We start from the raw sequence: 20132 nt of genomic DNA, 5'->3' as shown, positions 1-20132 counted from the left end.
GGTAGCCAGAAATGAACTTGTATTTACTTCAAAGCCATCTGGACTCCCTTCATTTAAGTTGTCTGTAGCACCGTGGGTGTCCTCTTGTCCTTGCAATGATTCATACCTCTTGCTACAGAAGATTTCCACTTTCCTCTTTACGTTGCTCCTTGTAAATAAGTCGAATAAAATAGGTCACTACTTTACATGGCATCTCTTAAATGTATGATCTTTCCTCTTCCACAGACAACTAGAACTCTCCTCTTTAGTAGCTTTATTAACTTTAAGAGCATGTATTAATGATTTCATTTGATTCCTATAGTACATACATACTGATATTACTATAGCCAGATTCTAACCTGTTGTGCCTCGGTTTTCCAAGTGTAAAGTGAGAACAGTATTTCCTTACACCATGAAGATTGTTTTGTAGCCTTGCTAATTAATATCAGTAACATTTCACATAGTGAAGGTCAGTTACTGACAGAGCATGAGTTAAAGCTCAAGCTTGTCTGCTTCTCTGTGGATAATGTCTTTATGATTTTATATTGTGCATTTCACATGTCCTCACTGATTCATTGGATTTTTTATTCACAGTGAAGTGTCCTCTGCCACTGTTATATGGCATTTTAACTTTGAGTTAATTATCTGGCTCCTGTTAGGGGAGGCTGGCAAGAAGGTTATGAGCACTATCATCCCACTTCTAACTAATGGCAGTTCAGTTTGGGTGGTAGATTTGTCATTTCATACCACTAGGATCTGATCTCTCATTCAACTTTCAGATGTGTGTGAGATTCTTATTTCACAAGATGAAGGTGAAGCTGACTGAAGTTACTGTACCTTACCTCTCTCTTCACTTCAGCTAATTAATTTCAAGGTGTTTTAAGGTCTGACTCAACTTCTAAATGCCTGAATTAGAAAAAATCTGTAATTTGTTTTCCCTATATTTGAGATAAATTATGCATTTGTGAAATCAGTCAGGACAAGTAAATCTCAGTCATGTCAAAGAAATAAAAATATTCCCATGGGTAGGGTTAGCAGGTCTAAATTCTGACCTAGTCTTTCTCTGATTACAGGCTTATTTCCCACTTGCTTATCAGTGTAGGGAGTGAAGAGGTATGCTGGGGCATCAAATGGGACATTGGGAAATCACAAACCGACTTGTGAGATCCATGGGTTCTGTGGCATGCAAGTGGAAATCCCCAGTCATGTTTCCATGCATACAGCAGAAGTCTTTTAAAAAAAGAAAAGAGAGAGAGAGAAAAGGAAAAAAAGAGGAAAAAAGCGCTTATTATCCACTGTTTTATTTTGGGAGACAAAGTGCTAGTATCCTTAACAGTGACATTCAGACTTGACAGAGTTATTGTTCTGGCCACCTGGAGATGTTACTACTTGAACCTTGATTCGTGCATTAATGTTCATTTTAACAATCATTAGATCTGAAGAAATACATTGAGCAAGATAGCCAGAAGTTCTCCATACCTCCAGTTGGACCCAATCTTCAAACTGAGAATGTTAGGTGCCAGTTATTTTATATAGCTGCTGGATTGTTAGGAGAAATTAGCAATCTACAGTCCCCAGTAGAAGTAATGAAGACTTTTGGTTAATAGTCTTACATTCCTCTACTTCTTCTGCAGTAGCTACAAGAATTTGAGATCCTTTAAAGGGTCTAATTGCTTTGTGCTTTTACTTTCTATTACAGATATAATTTAAAAATGATGGCTAGAAAATTAACCTTCAGAAGCTGAATAGTGGAAATTGAATGGGCACATAGATACAGGCAACCTGGTACTCAGTAAATTCTCAGTTTCTTATTTCTACCCTTGACAGTGTTTTCAGCCAACAGCTGTGGAAAGAACTTAGTAAATCTAAAGCTGTATAATTCATTATTTTTGTTACAGTATTTATTATTTTTTAAACTTACAAGCAGGTTGAATCTTGAGCTCCAAGATTATCTTTATTCTCTACAGTAATTAGCAGTATCTTGTCAATTCAGCTGTGAGATACTAATTGCTTAGGAATGATCTTATCACCTCGAAAACTTCAAATATTTAAAATCAAATGTGAGAATGTCCATAACATGGTTCTAGGAGGGGAAACAATTTTGAAATAAGACCTGGTTTAAATTGAAGATGCTGCTTATTCATAGGTTTAAAACAGACTTAATAAGTTATTAAATAATAACTTAAATAATAAATATTAAATAAAATATTTACTTACTAATATGTAAAAGTTCAGGTCATGTGCGTTTTCCCTCACTCTTCTCTGACCTTTAAAGCGGATCATTGCCTTTCTTCTTTCTTGCTAAGAATCTTAGAATTCAACACAAAAGATGCTATTGGGACCCTCAAAATATTAAAAATCTGACCAAGTTTACAGTTTTCTGTGGGATTCTCTAATAACATTTACACAGAATTATCACCTGTTATTAGATGATAGTGATGTCTTTATTGACCTGAATCTTAAAGAACTCCTTGTTGTCCTATCAAGTGAATTTTAAGGTTATAAAAACTTAATAGCTTCTACAGATGCTCTAGTAAACATCTTAGCTTGAATATTAGGCATCCGCATTTTGATGGAGAAGTGATGAGATGAAGAAGGCATTGCAAGAAGAATTGCCCACGCTGTGTCATAAGAAGCAATTTCAGTTCTGCCTTGGATCTCTACAGGTCAAAACCTGGAAATGCAAATTTCTTTTGCCTCGGTTCCCTTCTTTTTGGATCACATATTCTTTGCTACCTTCCTTTGGAGATGTAGTATGAAGATTTTTTTTTTTTTTAATTTTAATAGCTGATTGTTGTAGAAAGCACATCAGCTAGATGTTTTTAAAAAGTAGAATGCAGCCTGGTGTGAAGTGCAAGCAAAAGAGAAGTTTAGCAACAGTTTAAAAGCATGCTCCATCAAAGAGACAGGTCCTGTTGCCTGTAGCAACAGAATAACTGCATCAAATGCATTACAAATAAACAACCACACAGTGTTTTCAGTTACTTTCAGAACTGCTGATAACAGAGGAAGGTCTCCCCAAAGAGCGTTTTAAGACAGTAATGTAATTAGAATTAATAATAATAATTGAACATATACAAAAGGGAAATTCACAGTGGTTTCAAGGAAGTTTAGTCTTTTTGACTTGTTTATGTGTCTGAGGTCTAGTGTTGCATGAATACTCATGAATAGAGTGTGCCAAAATACAAGGTTATCTTTTCTTTGCTAGAAGATTTGTACTGATTTCCAGGGCTTTAGACTAGACTGTTAGAGGTTAATAAAATGAATTATGTGGTAGGTGTGAAGATTTAGATTCTCAGTGTGTGGAACTGGTATATGGGTAGAAATACATCAAGTTTTTCTTTATTGATCCAATCTTAAGGATGTAATACCAACAGACTTTTCCTTGCCACTCCACAGGTTCAGTGGCTTATTTATTTTTACAAGAAGTAATCATGGCATACACTATTAAATTTTAACATGCAATTAGTATATTTTTATTCAATTCCATATATTTTTGTAACCCATACCGTACACTTAGTATAGTTCTGAGCTTTAAGAGGGTATTTTCAGTATTGGCTATTTTCACTGGGAAACTAACTGTATTGAGGACAAAAGATATAAAGGATTTATGATCAGATTTACTTGGAGACATTACAGAATATCTTTATATAAATCTTATTTTTAGACCTGCATAAGGATGTTTACTTCATTTCAATAATTCTATGAGAATATATAAAACAAAGGAAAGCAAAATAGTTTGTTAACTTCATAAACAATTAATAAGCTATTAGGAAGCTTTCACATACCACGTGTAAAGTAAACCACATTTAATCTAATAGTGTCTTAGCATAGTTCTACCTGTGTAACAAAATGCAGTTATTCTACCCATAATGAGGAGGTGATGTTCAATTTATAGTTTGAGCCAAGTCTGCTAATTCCAGGGAAGTTGAAAGATCCCAATATCTACAGTGCTACGTAGGAGTCAGTTTTCTCACATAGTGAGTGAAAACATGCTAACACATCTGCACGTATTTTCCTGTCTCCCAGGATGCTCCACGGGAACAGAAATGTGCCTTTATAACAGTCTGAAGGTTCACTGTCTTAATGATTCACAAGAAGACAAAGATGTTTAAGTGCAGTTGCAAAATGTTTGTGGTGTTCACCCTTTGCTGTCTAGTTCATTGAACAACCGTGATGGTTCTGCTGTCATGAAGAGAGTTTCTCCAGGGGTTAGGATGCTAGCCAGAGTATTACTGATACCCAAGTAAATTTTCTGCTCTGTCTCATACAGATAACAGCCTGTCTGTGTGAAATCCGCAGACCTTTTGACAGCTGCTCTGTGGGCCTGAAGACGTCACTTCTACATGACAGTACTCTGGAAGAGGCTTGGAAGGACCAAGAACAGTAGATCACTGATAGGTGAATTGCTCCATAACACTTACATGACAACAATATTGAGGTCCTTGCCTTTACTGCCTATCCTGCGAGTTGAAAAGAGTGCAATAGTAGAAATAAAATGAAATTCATACCGTTCCTCTGCTGTCCATATTTTAGAGAAAAAAAAAAATTCTCCAGATGATACTAAGCAAATACATCTAAACAATGTTGTATGGTACTTAGCTTATGTGTTAATGCATTAGTGTCTTGCTGTTCAAAGTTGTTGGAGTAATTTATTTAGTGTTTTCCAAAGGTCTGTACTTCAATGCTGAAAGCCTTATATTTCAACACTGCTGATAATTAATGAAAAAATAGCACACTGGCTTGAAACCGCCATTTTTTTGTTACTGATTTGGTTTTGGGTTACAGTAGAGGTTCTGTACCCTAGGGTAGATCTTACTGGGGAAGTTGTGTGTCTGGGAACAAGGGAAGTGAATTCCAGCTCCACGCCACATTTCTTTGGCTAGATTGTTTTCATGTCCTGGACAGTGTCATTCAAAATTAGCATAGTTGTTCTACTTCTTTAGTGTAGATTTTAGTATGATTGCACATTGGTAGATGTAACTTAGAAAAAGTGTATGGATTAGAATCACAAGATAAATCTCTTCTATGTTTTTGAGAGCATATATGGATCATCTAGATTTTTCAGTGAAGTCCTAATTTTGAGCTACTTCTTGCAGTGTGCATTGTGTCTGCAAGTAATTGTCTGCTCATCATTTCTGTGGAAGAGCTATGAATGGCGTAAAGAATAGGCAGTTTGCTCAAGCCTTGCTTCTGTGTTTTTATGAATGGGTTGATACTTCAGCTGCCCCACTGGCAGAATACCTCCAGGTTGATTTTTTGTTTATTGCATTGGCATTTACAGCATGCTTATAGAGCAACTCAGAAAGAGGTGGTTCTTGATGCCTGAAGATAGCACACCTTATGAAAGAAATGGGAACAGTTCATTTTGCTGATTGATTAAATACTTATTATTAAATGTCTTTTAAGCTAAAATTTTCTGAAGAGCTATTAATTGATGCAGCTGAATGCTGAATTTTGAAAGCACAAGCCTCTCTTCAGCTTAATCGCAGGATCTCTGATCTTTTCATTATATTTTAAGGCCTCTTGAAGTGACAAGGTTGATATGAAAAAATAACATGCAATCACAAAATAACTGCATGTTATGTTTTCCAAAACACTGAGGTAGCTACATAATAATTACTTTTGGAGCTATTAAATGAAAATGCACAGCAGTATTCAGGAATATGTGATTACTCAGAGGATTTCTTTATTAAACCTCTAACTTGTATTAAACAATAGGTGCCCCCCTCCCTCCCTTTATGTAACACCTTGTGCTTGATATTAAAGTCTTTTCCAAATTTGGTTAAATTAATCCCTGGGGCAAATCTGCTCAAAGCAAAGGCATGATATCAGTGACTAAGCATGGACATTGGTTAAGACTGAGTGATACTATACAATAGGAGGAGGATGGACGAAAGAAGGTATTACGCTCCTTTTTGAGATGGAGATTTTCAGTGCAGAGAGAGATGCACTTCAACAATGGCATTGTCAGATTTGAATCCCACAGTTGAAGCTTGTGGTCTAAACATTAAGCAAGCTCTTTTTCTCTATTTTGCAAATATTAAGCAGTTTTAATAGGTTATTAATGCATTGAAAAAAGGTGCTCTACAGTGTTTTCCTGAAGAGTTTATAAGAACAGACATTGAACAGTTTAACGTTTCATTCTAATTTATAATCCTGATTATTTTAAATTTCTGATTTGTCTTTTTGTTCATGAAGGGTTAATAATGCACTCCTTCCCTCCTTCCCTCCTGTACTCCTGTCCCAACAAAGAGTAATGAGAACTCAAAGTAGGACACTTCCTTGCTCAAGGACAAATACATCTGTGGAAATTTCAGGTGCCAAGCAGCATGTCTGCAAGAAGGATATCTCTTTCCAGACAGGTTCAACATGTGTGTAGTGATGATCTGTAGTAAGGCCTATAGCAAACCAAGGAAGAGATATGTTTGCATCTAAAAACTCGGCTTTAACATCAACACTTCCTCTTCTTCATTCTTATTTGCAGAATTATTATTATTATTATTATTATTATTATATCTTCTAGCATCTGTTTTACAAAACAGTTGAATCACCTGTAGGAACTGCAAGGACTATAATAGGTTGAATGTATCTGGATGTGCATCATAATAGGTAGTGGAGATGGAGTGCATGCAAAATTGGCACAAAAAGACAAAGCTACAACAATTGTGCTTTACATGTGCTATAAGAGTGAGTGAGAAGAGATGTTTAATAATGCATATTATGAGAAACAAAAAGAGGAAAATTCGCAACACAGATAAAGAAGATTTTTAAAAGGCAAACTCTGAAGCAGTTTGTGTGGTTGGGGTTACTGAGAGGACAATTTGTACCTAGGGTGCTTTAAATTTAGAAAGGGACCTAAATCAGTGTACCAGACATACCAGGTAGAAGTAATGGTTGATAGCAAACATGACACAGGATTGCATTTGCTCTGGGTGATGCTTTGGGCACTGCAAAGTATTCTGGCAAGAATAGTTAAATGGTCATGCTTAGTATTGAAAGAAATGCACTGAAACCTGTTTGCATAAGCAACTTTTTAGCACGGAGCTCTGAAGAATTCTTTCTGTGACTGGATTGTCTATTTTCATCAAATCTTCCAGGTATAGAAGGCCTCAGTTTTTGAATAGTGTATATAGGAAAAATGATGGGATTTGAAAATGAGAGCTTGGTTGCCTGTCTTCACCTAAAGTACAGAGCAAGTTATTTATCTTGAGGAAACTAAAAAGCTAGAAAATGTTTAAGAGACCAGACATTCTGGAGATCATTGCTGACAAATAAAATATAATGTATTACCATAGTGGCTGACAGTCTCAAAGTGAATGATAAAAATGTTTCTTGAATTACAGGTTTTGTTATAAATGGCAGAGTTAGACAGAAGATTAATCGCTTTTGGCAGCAGCCAAATTTTTGTCCATTTTTGAAGGAAGCACAAATGTATTTCCATTCTTATACATTACCATGACTATTGAGAAGGTTTTTACCATTCTCTGAGCCTGAGAAGACAGACATATAGTGTATACATGATTTCCCAAATGCAACAGTAGGTCATAGATGCAAGTTTCTAAGGTATGTATCTTTGCTATGAACGTTAGAAGCTTCATTCTGATTTTAGAAAAAATACTCTGATTAATAATTGACATCTTAAAAAAATGAAAAATAAAAATTCGTAGAAAAAGAATTCATCCTTTTCTATCAGTTCTTTTAAATCACTACATTAGTAAGTGAAAGTAAAACAGGAAGTGAGACATATGTTGCATTATAGTTTTTTTTCAGCTTGAAATAATTTCTTCTCCAAACTTTCCTTGGGTTAGAGTCATAAAAAAAAGATTCCCCCCCCCTCCCCCATATTCTCCCTGCACATTATTATTTACCAATCAGCAACATTGTGCTTTGTGGCATGCAATACACAGATGAAGGCAGTCACTGCCTGTATCTGTTAGGTCAACAGAATTCAATCCACTGAGCTGATAACAATGTTTCCTTTATATTTTCCAACATATAGAATGATAGTGTGTGGTCTCTATATTTAGATTCAGAAAAAGCTCAATCTCTAATAAGCCATGTGTTAATGGAATTGAAGACTTCAGAGTTTTCTTTTTTTTTTTTCCTCCCCACTCAATGATCTTTTTGTTTTCTTCCTTTTTCATTCCAAATGTTGAATAAGATTATTTGGTGGCTTCACCACTGACAGAGGACATACCATCTCTCTCAGATATTCTTAAGAACTTTTAGTTCTGCATTCATGGGCATAGAAAAGAAGTAACAATGAGACAGTTCTCACTGGAGGTACACTGATCTTTTTTACAAGATTTTTTTAGGACTGTGCGTGAGTTTTCATTGTATTGCTTTTATTCTGCACTGTGGCAAATTGGTGCTTTGTGGCAGCAGCAGTGGACCAAAACATCCATAAAACTGAGTGGCATTGGCTGGTCTGACAGTATAATTAGTCTACTAAAAGAGAAGTGTTTAACAGAGTATGTAATTAGAATCATAGAATCATAGAATCATAGAATCATAGAATCATAGAATCATAGAATCATAGAATCATAGAATCATAGAATCATAGAATCATAGAATCATAGAATCATAGAATCATAGAATCATTGAGGTTGGAAAAGACCTCTAAGATCATCGAGTCCAACTGTCAACCCAACACCACCATGCCCACTAAACCAGGTCCCTAAGCGCCTCATCTACACGTCTTTTAAAAACCTCCAGGGATGGGGACTCCACCACTTCCCTGGGCAGCCTCTTCCAATGTTTCACCACTCTTTCAGTAAAGAAATTTTTCCTTACATCCAATCTAAACCTCCCCTGCCGCAACTTGAGGCCATTTCCTCTCGTCCTATCGCTTGTTACTTCGGAGAAAAGACCAACACCCACCTCGCTACAACCTCCTTTCAGGTAGTTGTAGAGAGCAATGAGGTCTCCCCTCAGCCTCCTTTTCTCCAGGCTGAACAGTCCCAGTTCCCTCAGCCGCTCCTCATAAGACTTGTTCTCCAGACCCCTCACCAGCCTCGTTGCCCTTCTCTGGACACGCTCCAGCACCTCAACGTCCTTCTTGTAGTGAGGGGCCCAAAACTGAACACAGTATTCGAGGTGCGGCCTCACCAGGGCCGAGTACAGGGGCACGATCACTTCCCTGCTCCTGCTGGCCACACTATTTCTGATACAGGCCAGGATGCCATTGGCCTTCTTGGCCGCCTGGGCACACTGCCGGCTCATGTTCAGCCGGCTGTCGACCAACACCCCCAGGTCCTTCTCTGCTGGGCAGCTTTCCAGCCACTCTTCCCCAAGCCTGTAGCGCTGCATGGGGTTGTTGTGGCCGAAGTGCAGGACCCGGCACTTGGCCCTGTTGAACCTCATACAGTTGGCCTCAGCCCATCGATCCAGCCTGTCCAGGTCCCTCTGCAGAGCCTTCCTACCCTCGAGCAGATCAACACTCCCACCCAGCTTGGTGTCGTCTGCAAACTTACTGAGGGTGCACTCGATCCCCTCATCCAGATCATCAATAAAGATATTAAACAAGACCGGCCCCAGTACTGAGCCCTGGGGAACACCGCTCGTGACTGGCTGCCAACTGGATGTAACTCCATTCACCACAACTCTCTGGGCCCGGCCATCCAGCCAGTTTTTGACCCAGCGCAGAGTCCACCTGTCTAAGCCGTGAGCCGCCAGCTTCTCTAGGAGAATGCTGTGGGAGACAGTGTCAAAGGCCTTGCTGAAGTCCAGGTAGACCACATCCACAGCCTTTCCCTCATCCACTAGGCGGGTCACCTGGTCATAGAAGGGGATCAGGTTGGTCAATCAGGACCTGCCTCTCATGAACCCGTGCTGGCTAGGCCGGATCCCCTGGTTGTCCCGCTCATGCCTTGTGAGCACCCTCAAGATGAGCCGCTCCATAATCTTCCCCGGCACCGAGGTCAGGCTGACAGGCCTGTAGTTCCCCGGATCCTCCTTCCGGCCCTTCTTGTGGATGGGCGTCACATTGGCAAGCCTCCAGTCTTCCGGGACCTCCCCCGTTAACCAGGACTGCTGATAAATGATGGAGAGCGGCTTGGCGAGCACCTCCGCCAGCTCCCTCAGCACTCTCGGGTGGATCCCATCCGGCCCCATAGACTTGTGAGTGTCCAGGTGGCATAGCAGGTCATTGACTGCTTCCTCCTGGATTACGGGGGGTTCATCCTGCTCGCCGTCCCCATCTTCCAGCTCGGGGGGCCGAGTACCCCGAGGATAACTGGTCTGCCTGTTACAGACTGAGGCAAAGAAGGCATTGAGTACCTCAGCCTTTTCCTCATCCTCGGTGACAATGTTCCCCCTTGCATCCAATAAAGGATGGAGATTCTCCTTGGCTCTCTTCTTGTCATTAATATATTTGTAAAAACTTTTTTTGTTGTCTTTAACGACAGCGGCCAGATTGCGTTCTAGCTGGGCTTTTGCCTTTCTCATTTCTTCTCTGCACAACCTAACGAGATCCCTGTACTCTTCTTGAGTCGCCTGCCCCTTCTTCCACAAGCGGTAAACTCTCCTTTTTTTCCCGAGTCCCAGCAAGAGCTCCCCGTTCAGCCAGGCCGGTCGTCTTCCCCGCCCATTCTTCTTACGGCGTACAGGGACAGCCTGCTCCTGCGCCTTTAAGACTTCCTTCTTGAAGATCGTCCAGCCTTCCTGGACCCCTTTGCCCTTCAGGACCGTCTCCCACGGGACTCTCTCAACCAGCGTCCTGAACAGGCCAAAGTCCGCCCTCCGGAAGTCCATGGTTGTGGTTTTGCTGCCCCCCCTCCTTACTTCACCAAGAAGCGAGAATTCTATCATTTCATGGTCGCTAAGCCCAAGACGGCCTCCGACCACCACATCTCCCACCAGTCCTTCTCTGTTTGTAAACAGCAGGTCGAGCGAGGCACCTCCCCTGGTAGGCTCACTTACCAGCTGTGTCAGGAAGTTGTCTTCCACACACTCCAGGAACCTCCTAGACTGCTTCCTCTCTGCCGTGTTGTATTTCCAGCAGACGTCCGGGAAGTTGAAGTCCCCCACGAGAACAAGGGCTAGCGATTGAGAGACTTGTGCCAGCCACTTGTAGAACGCTTCATCCGCCCCTTCATCCTGGTTGGGTGGTCTATAACAGACTCCCAGCAGGATATCTGCCTCGTTGGCCTTCCCCCTCATCCTTACCCATAGACACTCAACCGTACCATCATCACAATCGTTGAGCTCTATACAATCAAAACACTCCCTAACATACAGAGCCACCCCACCGCCTCTCCTTCCTCGCCTGTCCCTTCTGAAGAGTCTGTAGCCATCCATTGCAGCACTCCAGTCGTGAGAGTCACCCCACCATGTTTCTGTGAGGGCGACTAAGTCATATCTCTCCCGCTGCACAATGGCTTCCAGCTCCTCCTGCTTGCCGCCCATGCTGCGTGCATTGGTGTATATGCACTTGAGCTGGGCTATCGATTTCGCCCCCGGCATCGGCACGCCACCCCTCGGCTCATCTCTAGCGAGCCTGGTTTTATCCCCTTCCCCCTTCGAACCTAGTTTAAAGCCCTCTCAATGAGCCCTGCCAATTCATGAGCCATGATCCTTTTTCCCTTGTGAGACAGCTGGACTCCGTCTGTCACCAGCAGGCCCGGTGCCATGTAAACCTCCCCACGATCAAAAAAGCCAAAATTCCTCCGACGGCACCAGCCCCTGAGCCACGCGTTGATCAGGTGTGTTTTCCTGCTCCTTTCAGTATCCTTCCCTGCCACTGTAGGGATAGAGGAAAACACTACCTGTGCTCCCGATCCTTGAACCAGTCGCCCCAGTGCCCTGAAGTCCCTTTTGATCGCTGCAGGACTTCTCTCTGGAACCTCATCACTGCCAGCCTGTATAACCAGCAGCGGGTAGTAATCAGAAGGCCGTACCAAACCAGGGAGCTTCCTAGTGATGTCTCTGACCCGGGCCCCAGGGAGGCAGCAGACTTCCCTGTGGGACGGGTCCGGTCGGCATATCGGGCCCTCTGTTCCCCTCAGAAGGGAATCGCCTATGACAATTACCCTCCTTTTTTTCTTAGCAGAGGCAGTCATAATGCGTGGGGCTGACTGCCTCACCCTAGGCGACCCCCCGGATGGACCTTCGTCTACATCCTCGCTTGCCTTGCCCTCAAGTTCCAGGGCCCCATATCTGTTGTGTAAAGGCAACCGGGAAGGTGAGGGAGGCCGGGCAGGGGTTCGCCTGGCACGCCGAGCAGGGACCCGTTTCCATCCCCCCCCGTCGCTTAGGTCCCCTCTTTCTACCTGGTGGCAAGAAGGCAGGGGATCCTCTGCTTCTCACGGAGCCTCCTTCTGCTGCCTCTGCCTCAGGGACGGTAGGGTGCGGCTCCACCAATCTATCTCCCTCTCACACTCCCTGATACTCCTCAACCTTTCCACCTCCCCCTTCAGCTCTGCCACCAGGCCGAGCAGATCATCCACCTGGTCACACCGCACACAGGTGGTGTCTCTGCTGCCCTCCGGCACAGCTGACAGGCTCAGGCACTCCCTGCAGCCAGAGACCTGGACAGCTGTATGCTTGCGTGTGAGCTCCGTCTGGGTCGCCACATTCCTTCTGGCGACGGCTTTCGGCCGAGTGGAAACCATAGCCGGTCCTCTTCTCGGAAACCGACGATTACCAGTTGAGTTGGCCTCTGGAGCCGGGAGCGGGGCTGTGCCCTGCCCGCTCGCCTTCCCTGCACGAACTGCCGCGCAAACTGACGCGCCGCGCTCCGGGTCGCTCGCGCTCCCTGGAGCTGCTCTTGTAAGTGAGGAGGTTTGGCCGCCGCCCCTCTTGTCCCCGCCCCCGCTGAGTCAGAGCTGCCGCTCGTCAGGAACGCCCTCCTCCGGCTCGGGGAATGGCGGGGCTGGGGCTCCCTCTCGCTCCCTGCGCTTTTGCTTTTTCGCGGGTTTGGCCGCGGTTTTTTGCCGCTTCAGGAAGGGTCCCCCGTCGCGATCCTCCGCTCCGGAGCCCTTCGCCTCGGTGGCTTCCGAGAATTAGAATTTCATTCAATTCTTAGAATTCATTCAATTCTTAGAATTGTTCATTCTAGATTCAGTCAGAATATTATTTTAACATTTCTAGCTTTTAAAAAAGCTCCTTAATGACCAGTGCCTCCATTGCTACATTCCATTCTGCATACAAAATAAAAAAGGTGAATAAGACATCAGCAACCTTGTCCTTAGTATGCAGACGTAGATGCAATTCTTGCAGCTTACTGTGAGGTGACAGGTGCTTGATAGTGCAAGCAGCAGAAAGGTACCTGGAGCTGTTACTGCATATGGAGCTGTCTGCTAACTGTCCAGAATTACAGTCTTCTGTTTATGAGACTGGCCTCCCTTGAGGTTTTTTCTAATTTTAACAGGAGCTGCTCAGTTGAAGCTGACAAAATTCAGCCAAAGATACAATAGCAAGATGGATAACATGTAATCAGAGAGTAACACTTAGGGAGAACCTGTGGTGTCCTCATGCCAGCATAACGACCTTGTGTTTATTAAAATAAATATCCCCAAGCAAGACAGTGCCAAGGAGTTCAATAACAGAAATATTTTCCCATCCTCCCGCTTCTGAGTGAACAGGGTCTGAAGGTGCCACGTCTAATTGAAAGCAGTCTGCGTGCTCATAACAGTTAAGGCTAATTTATTTGTTTATGACAAATAACTGCATGCAGAGTACACAGGAAAGGGGTGGTGTAAGGCAAAATTGAGATAAATTTTCTGGCTGTGCTGAGGAAAGGTAGCAAATTCCCTGCATTATTATTGTAAGTTATGAAGATGATGGTAAAAATAAGAAAATAAAAATGAGTCGGGGGAGTTGCAAATGTTTTCCTGGTTTATAGGTAGGTTCATTGTTCCAATGACATTGTTCCACAGACATCTTCAAATGTCTGTGGGTCTGGTAGGAATATGTGCCATGCAAACTTGACTTACCATGTGAGACCTGAACTTGCAAAACAGGAAGCTAAATTGGTTACCAGCAGTCTTCTGTTCTTGATATTATCTCCATCCTTGGAGATATACCAGATACACATGGTCCCGAGTAAAGTGCTCTAGTTGACTGTGTTTTGAGACAGGAATTGGGCTTGGATGATCTTCAGAGGACCCTTCAAACTTCAACTATTCTGTCATTCTGTGAAATTGTCTGCTGATACATCCTCTGTCGTCAGCTGACATACCCTCAAAATACCCCTGTAAGGTGGAAAATTCTAGGATTCTAGCTGACAGAATTGCTCAAGGTAATGTAGTCATCCTTGTGACGTAGGATACAATCGCATATGTTTATGTCATTCCTGATAAATGCTTTTTCAGGAGGTCTTGAATCCATGGAGTAACCTGGCAGGAACCTGTGGAGGTCATTTAGTGCAGCTGCTACACATTGTAAGGCCAGCTTAGATCAGATTGTTGAGGGCTTTGTTCACCCAGGTTTCTAGTATCTCCAAAGATGGAGATACTGCAACATCTCTGGGCCACCAGCTGCAATATTTGACAACCCTCATGGTGAATTTTTTTCTCCCTTGCATCTAAGCAGATTATCCTTGTTGCAGTTTGTGTTCATTTCCTTTCATCTATCACTGGCACTGCTGAGGAGGGTCTGGTGCTCTCACTACTCCTGACAACTTCCTGTTAGGCAGGTCAGGTAAGATGGCCCATGAGCTTTCTCTTCTGAAGACTGAACAACCCCAGTTTTCAGCCTCTACTTGTACATTGTGTGCTCCAGGCTCTAAATCATACTGGACTCACTTCAGTACATCAACGTCTGTCTGGTACTCTGTGTCTTATACAAGAAGTACACACGGACAACAGTTGAATCTCACAACTGCTGTAGAGGGAAATAATCACTTTCCTCAATCTGCTGGCTGTCACTTTGCTAATGCAGCCCTGTGTGCAGTTGGCACGGGTTACTCCATCCCAGCAGCAGCACTTTGCATTTACCCTTGTCAAACTTCATTAGGTCTCTGTCAGCCCATGTCTGTGGCATGCCAAAGTCCCTCTGAAGGGACTAATTCCAAGGGTAGAGGCATCACAATTTCCATATTATATTTTACTGTATTATTTTCCACATGGTTAGATTTTTTTTTTCCTTAGGACTAACTTGGTTCTTCCTTTTGATGCAGTTGAAATTTGTTACTATTGGTCATGTAATCCCTAGGCATGGAAAATCAATTCATGCTATCCTCTTTGCAGCAGCTCTTTAGGTATTTGGAAATTTATCATAACCTTCTCTTACTCTTTTCTGGTTTTCTCTCCTCCTACCTTTTTCACAAGTCATATCCTCTTTGTATTTATTCTTGTTTCCTCTGGACTATCTGCAGCTGACCCTCATCTTTATTGAAATGCGTGAAATTTGACACAATATTCTGTGTGAGTCTTTATCCTTGATGAGTACAGTAGAGGATAATTTCCTACCTTTTATGGGCTGTGTGTTAGCAGATACATCCCAAATACAATTTACTGCTTTTACAACAGTATAAAATTATGTTTAGCTCCTGAACCATAAAAACTTCCAAATCCTTTTCTGTGAAACCATTTTTCCACGCTATATTTGTGTAGCACATTACTGACCCTAGATTCAGAATATTGTCCATGCTTAAGGGTAATTTGGTTTGGTTCAGTTTGGTTTTTCAAAGCATAGTTCCACATTGTCAAGATAACTTTTAGTTCTAGGCTTGTCCTTCCAACTGACTGTCACGTTTTATCTTTCAGCATCCTCATCATTAATGAAAACACTGAGTAGGCCTGAATCAATAGGGAACTTCAACAGATGTATTGTTTCATTTTGATGAAATGGCATTGGTAATAACTTTCCGAGAATTGTTCTCTAAGCAGCTTTGCCTCTGTGCTAATCTATTTTCATCTAGACTGTGCTTTCTTCCCTGTTTATGAGCATATCAGATGAGGCAGTGTCAGAACCCTGAACTCAAATGGTAGTATATGAAACCTCCATAAACCCTTTTATCTTGTCATAGAAAGAAATCACTAGCTGTTACTCATTTAATTGTTTTATTTTTTTTCAGTATTTTTCTGAGAACTGAAATTTAGTTAAGAATCTGAAACTCCTCAGCTTTCTTTTGTTCCCAAGTGTAGAAACCGTGTTTGCCCTCCTCTGGTTCCACCCCTGTGCTATGTAGAAATACTGTAATAAAATAAGATGTTAAGAATCAGAAAATTGTCATAGGACACTGTATATGTTGCTGAGCAGTCTGTTTCACACAGTATTCCTTTCCCAATAGCCAGCTATTTAATTAAATTTCTTAATTATCACAAGGCCCAATTCTTTCTGTTCACCTAATCTTCTTATTTTTGTAATCTATACTAGGCAACTAGGTTCTACTAGAGGTCTGAACACCTTTATAATACTTGGATTAGTATGCGATTGGCTTAGATGCTTGGCATGTGGACTCATTGTCTTTCCTTTGTTCCTCGCTGTGAATATTCCACTTCTTCCTAAATCTTTAGGGTTAGTCATAATTTTTCTGTCTCTCTATGGGTTTCTGTTACTGTGTCCCCTCAGTCATGAGGAGGCTTGTGATTTGGTAAGCAAAATATTTTTTAACCTATCTGTATTATGTTGTCATGAAAAACCATCCTGTGATCAAAGGAGCTAGACCCTTTCTGGACCCTCCTCTGCACAAGCACACATTGTCTTCAGGATGCATCTGCTTTCACCTAAGCCCTGTACCTTTTCCTTAGTGGTCTGAAAACCCAAAAGCTGTTTGTGTCACCCCTTACACCACCGCCGTTTGCTTTATAGGCACCTTTTATCTTCTTAGAGAAGTCCCTGGCAATATCAGCATCTGCATGATTTTTTTTATATTCACCAGATGAATTCAGTAGCTTTAGAGGAAATTTTTAGATACAGGCTCCTAAACGACAGAATTTCTCCCAAAGCTTTGTGTGGGTTGTATTATGAACGTTTCAAAATGGAGTTTTAAGAGTCAAAGTAGCCTAATTTCAAAAGGAACTGGAAAGCAAATTTCAATCTGATTGCTTTTCCACCCCAGATTTCTATATGGCTCCATATTGACTATGGATACCTGCCAAGCTAGCATTTGGTTAGGTCATCTCATCAATAAACAATGTCCTTCCAGGAAACCACTTTAATTCAATTAATGTGGCAAGTCAAGCTAGGTCAGAATTGAAATTCAGTAGTTATTTGTGTTGCAGAGACATTTGTTAATTACATACAATTCTACATAAGGGAACCCATCAGAGAAAGGCTTTAAAGGGAGAAACAAAAGTGTCCAACTGTAATCAAGCATCAACGCACATTCTGTGAAGGCAGAGGTAATTAACAGTACATGTGTCTGATATTCCATATGAAATTAAAAAAATTTAACTGGGGGGGGCGGCGGAAGTGGTCTAGTGAATGGTATTTCAGTGGAACTTCATTGATGAATATAAACCCCAAATGACAAAGGTAATTGAAGAAAAGAAGCACTCACACCTTCAATGAAATAGGGTCAAGATAAAACTCTGTGTATGATTACATGCAGTAATTGCAGAGGAAATACTAGAATTTAATGCAAGCCGCTTAACAACATTATTTGAGAGACTATCTCTACATTCCTTCCACTCTTCATATTTTAATATATGAAAAATAGACAGGCAACAGCATTGTACTTGTTCACAATTTTATTTTAATAGCAAACGTCTGATGTGACATTTTAAAGTGTGCCAAATTTAAACAAAAAGATAACTTAATAGAGAAGAAAATCATGTACATCATGTACTTTTGTTAATTGACAGTGTAAGTAGAATTAGATGATACTTGGTAGAGAGAATCACAAGTTGTTGAAGGAGTGAATGGTTAAATGAGTTTTGTATGTTGCAACATTGGGTGAAGCAGGAAACATAAAACATTTTGATGTCTGAATTCTTGATTTTTGCAAGAAATATTTAAATAGTTAAAGGTATTTTGCTTCATGTTTTACCTCATGTGATCTTGTGCTCGTTTCTCATGAGCTTTTTATTGCATTGAAAATGGCCTCTGTCCCAAAAATACTGTTGGGTTAGAAGGCAAACATTAAGATCCTGAAGGTGATCCTGCTTTTCTGTTCAACATCAGTGTAACTGTTATATGTATTAATGTCCAGATTAGGTATGCTTTTACGAGAATGTAAAACACTTTCAGATGAATTCAGAGAAGAGTTTCAGGAATAGCCTGTAATCTGGGAACCATTACCAGTGGAAGACTTCAGAAATTCAATCTGCTGAATTTATCGAAGTGATCATTAAGAGGTGATCTCATAATAATTTTCAAGTATGTTCGTAAGGAAGAGATTGCACATAGATTGTTCTTTATAAAAACGTTGCAAATGTGGCCTCACAATTCAAATACGAAATGAATTGAGGCTAGAAATAAGACACATGCGATATATCATGGCACAGTAGAGTTTCTTCTTTCTTCACTAGGCGTGTACACTCGAAGTTCTCAAGAGTTCGCATGGGAGAAAGTAAGACCCACTGACTCCAGTCTCCAGTTATGGTAACTAATATATTTTGAGGATATCATTAACCTAACTGAGTGTAAAGTACCACTGAGAACTGTCTCTAATCCTTTTCAGCGCCTGATTTGTTAGCCTTGCTGTTTCCATACATCTTCAACTGAAGATGCAACTCTTTGAAACATAGAACATTTAATCAGTAACAGACCTTTGCTAAAATGAAGTTGGAGTGGTTAGTAATACTGTGAGATTTATAGCCCATAACAACAGGCAGGTGCTCAGGCAGTTTTATTGATGTGTTATAAGGATGTGAAGAAACCTCAGTGGGAGAGCAGGGACCCGTTTCTTTTGTTTACTGTAATGCAGTCTCCTAAGGAAAATACCACATTTCTGAATTCGGGTGGTTTTATTGACACAGTTGCTACCTGAATGAGGTCTGAATTGCAGCCACCAAACTGATTTGTTTTGTCAGATTTTGAAACTCCAGTCTCCTTTAACAAATAAAACATAAAATAAGACAGGGAGGCGCTGGCAATATCTTACCGCACTGTTCAACCAGTACTGCTGTGAGGAGATTAAAAAAGCCTGGTTTGCCTTCATCACGCTTAGAAGCATGGCACATACAGCCAATACAACATATGATTATGTTGTATTTTGTGAATCCTACATGGTAGCGGAAAAAATAGTTGTTTGTCATCATTACATGTCCACCCTACCAATGGCAGAGCTGTCATCCAGAGTGATTACCCCAATGCAACAGAAACTGCAACAGAAGGGCCAAAGTAATTTCAGTAGCTAGAATAGAAGAGTAACTTTATTTAGGCAGTTTAATGACTGATTTAGGCAAGCTAGCATTAAGTGTAGGGCAATAAAGATTTTCCTCCTAGGATGTTTTTTTTTTGAAGTTGTTTGTTTTATAGTAATAATGTGTGCTAATGCCAATTTTTTTCTAAATATATTCTTGATTTTTTCAGAATGGTATTTAACAAAAGCAGTTATCATAATCAATTTTAAGCACATTTAAAAAAATGTATTCTTAATTCAAAAATAGTATTTTTTTCTCACAGCATCTGATTCAAACAAGCTGTCACAGTTTTTTGGTCTTGAAAGAGAAAAATTAAGATGATCTATGGAGTAACCAGTGTGGTTTCTGGGCTATTATAACACTTGTTCCCATGTTTCTGCATGTGAATTCGAACAGCTCCTTCATACATAGGCCCATTTTATCACTGAAATCTTACTTAACTATCCCTAGGAGTTTGCAGTCGTAAAGCACAAGGGACACAGTTTCAAACATGAAAAGAGTCTTGGACCTTGAAATATATTCCTTTAATGTCATATAATATTTAGTAAGTCTGTGAAAGTAATGAGAATATTAATATGGAACAAAGCTGTGCTTAGGGCTCAGGTTCATGGATTTTATGGAAGATAACCTCATCCTGAAACCTGTGAGATTTCCGTACCTCTGCTGCATTATTTCCAAGTAGACATGTGTTCTTAGCTGGTAATTTACAATGCAGATGAAAGAGTGCTTCAGCAGCAAGATCTCAGTCTTTTGCCAACAGCTTAAATTTTAATTTAAAACAATGTTTAAGAAGTGTTCAGAAGATAATATAGCAGAACTCATTAAGAGAAGACTGCTGTGTAATACACAAGATATTCTAATTATTACCACTAACTACAAAGAAAAGTAAATATGAAA

General features: G+C 41.0%; 1 protein-coding gene across 6 annotated transcripts in view; it reads left to right on the top strand.

Annotated features, from left to right (window-relative positions):
* LRRC4C (leucine rich repeat containing 4C) overlaps window positions 1–20132 on the top strand; it is a 603191-nt gene that overhangs the window by 202458 nt on the left and 380601 nt on the right. The window contains exon 2 of one of the 6 annotated variants that reach the window (XM_076344392.1): window positions 18399–18471. The exons of the other annotated variants lie outside the window; for them this stretch is intronic. The gene's annotated coding sequence lies outside the window, so the exon portion shown is untranslated. The remainder of the gene's footprint in view (window positions 1–18398; window positions 18472–20132) is intronic. 6 annotated transcript variants of the gene reach the window in all.

Source organism: Aptenodytes patagonicus, chromosome 7 (assembly GCF_965638725.1).
Source record: "Aptenodytes patagonicus chromosome 7, bAptPat1.pri.cur, whole genome shotgun sequence".
Taxonomy (NCBI): domain Eukaryota; kingdom Metazoa; phylum Chordata; class Aves; order Sphenisciformes; family Spheniscidae; genus Aptenodytes; species Aptenodytes patagonicus.
This window is presented reverse-complemented; position numbering and strand designations above follow the sequence as displayed.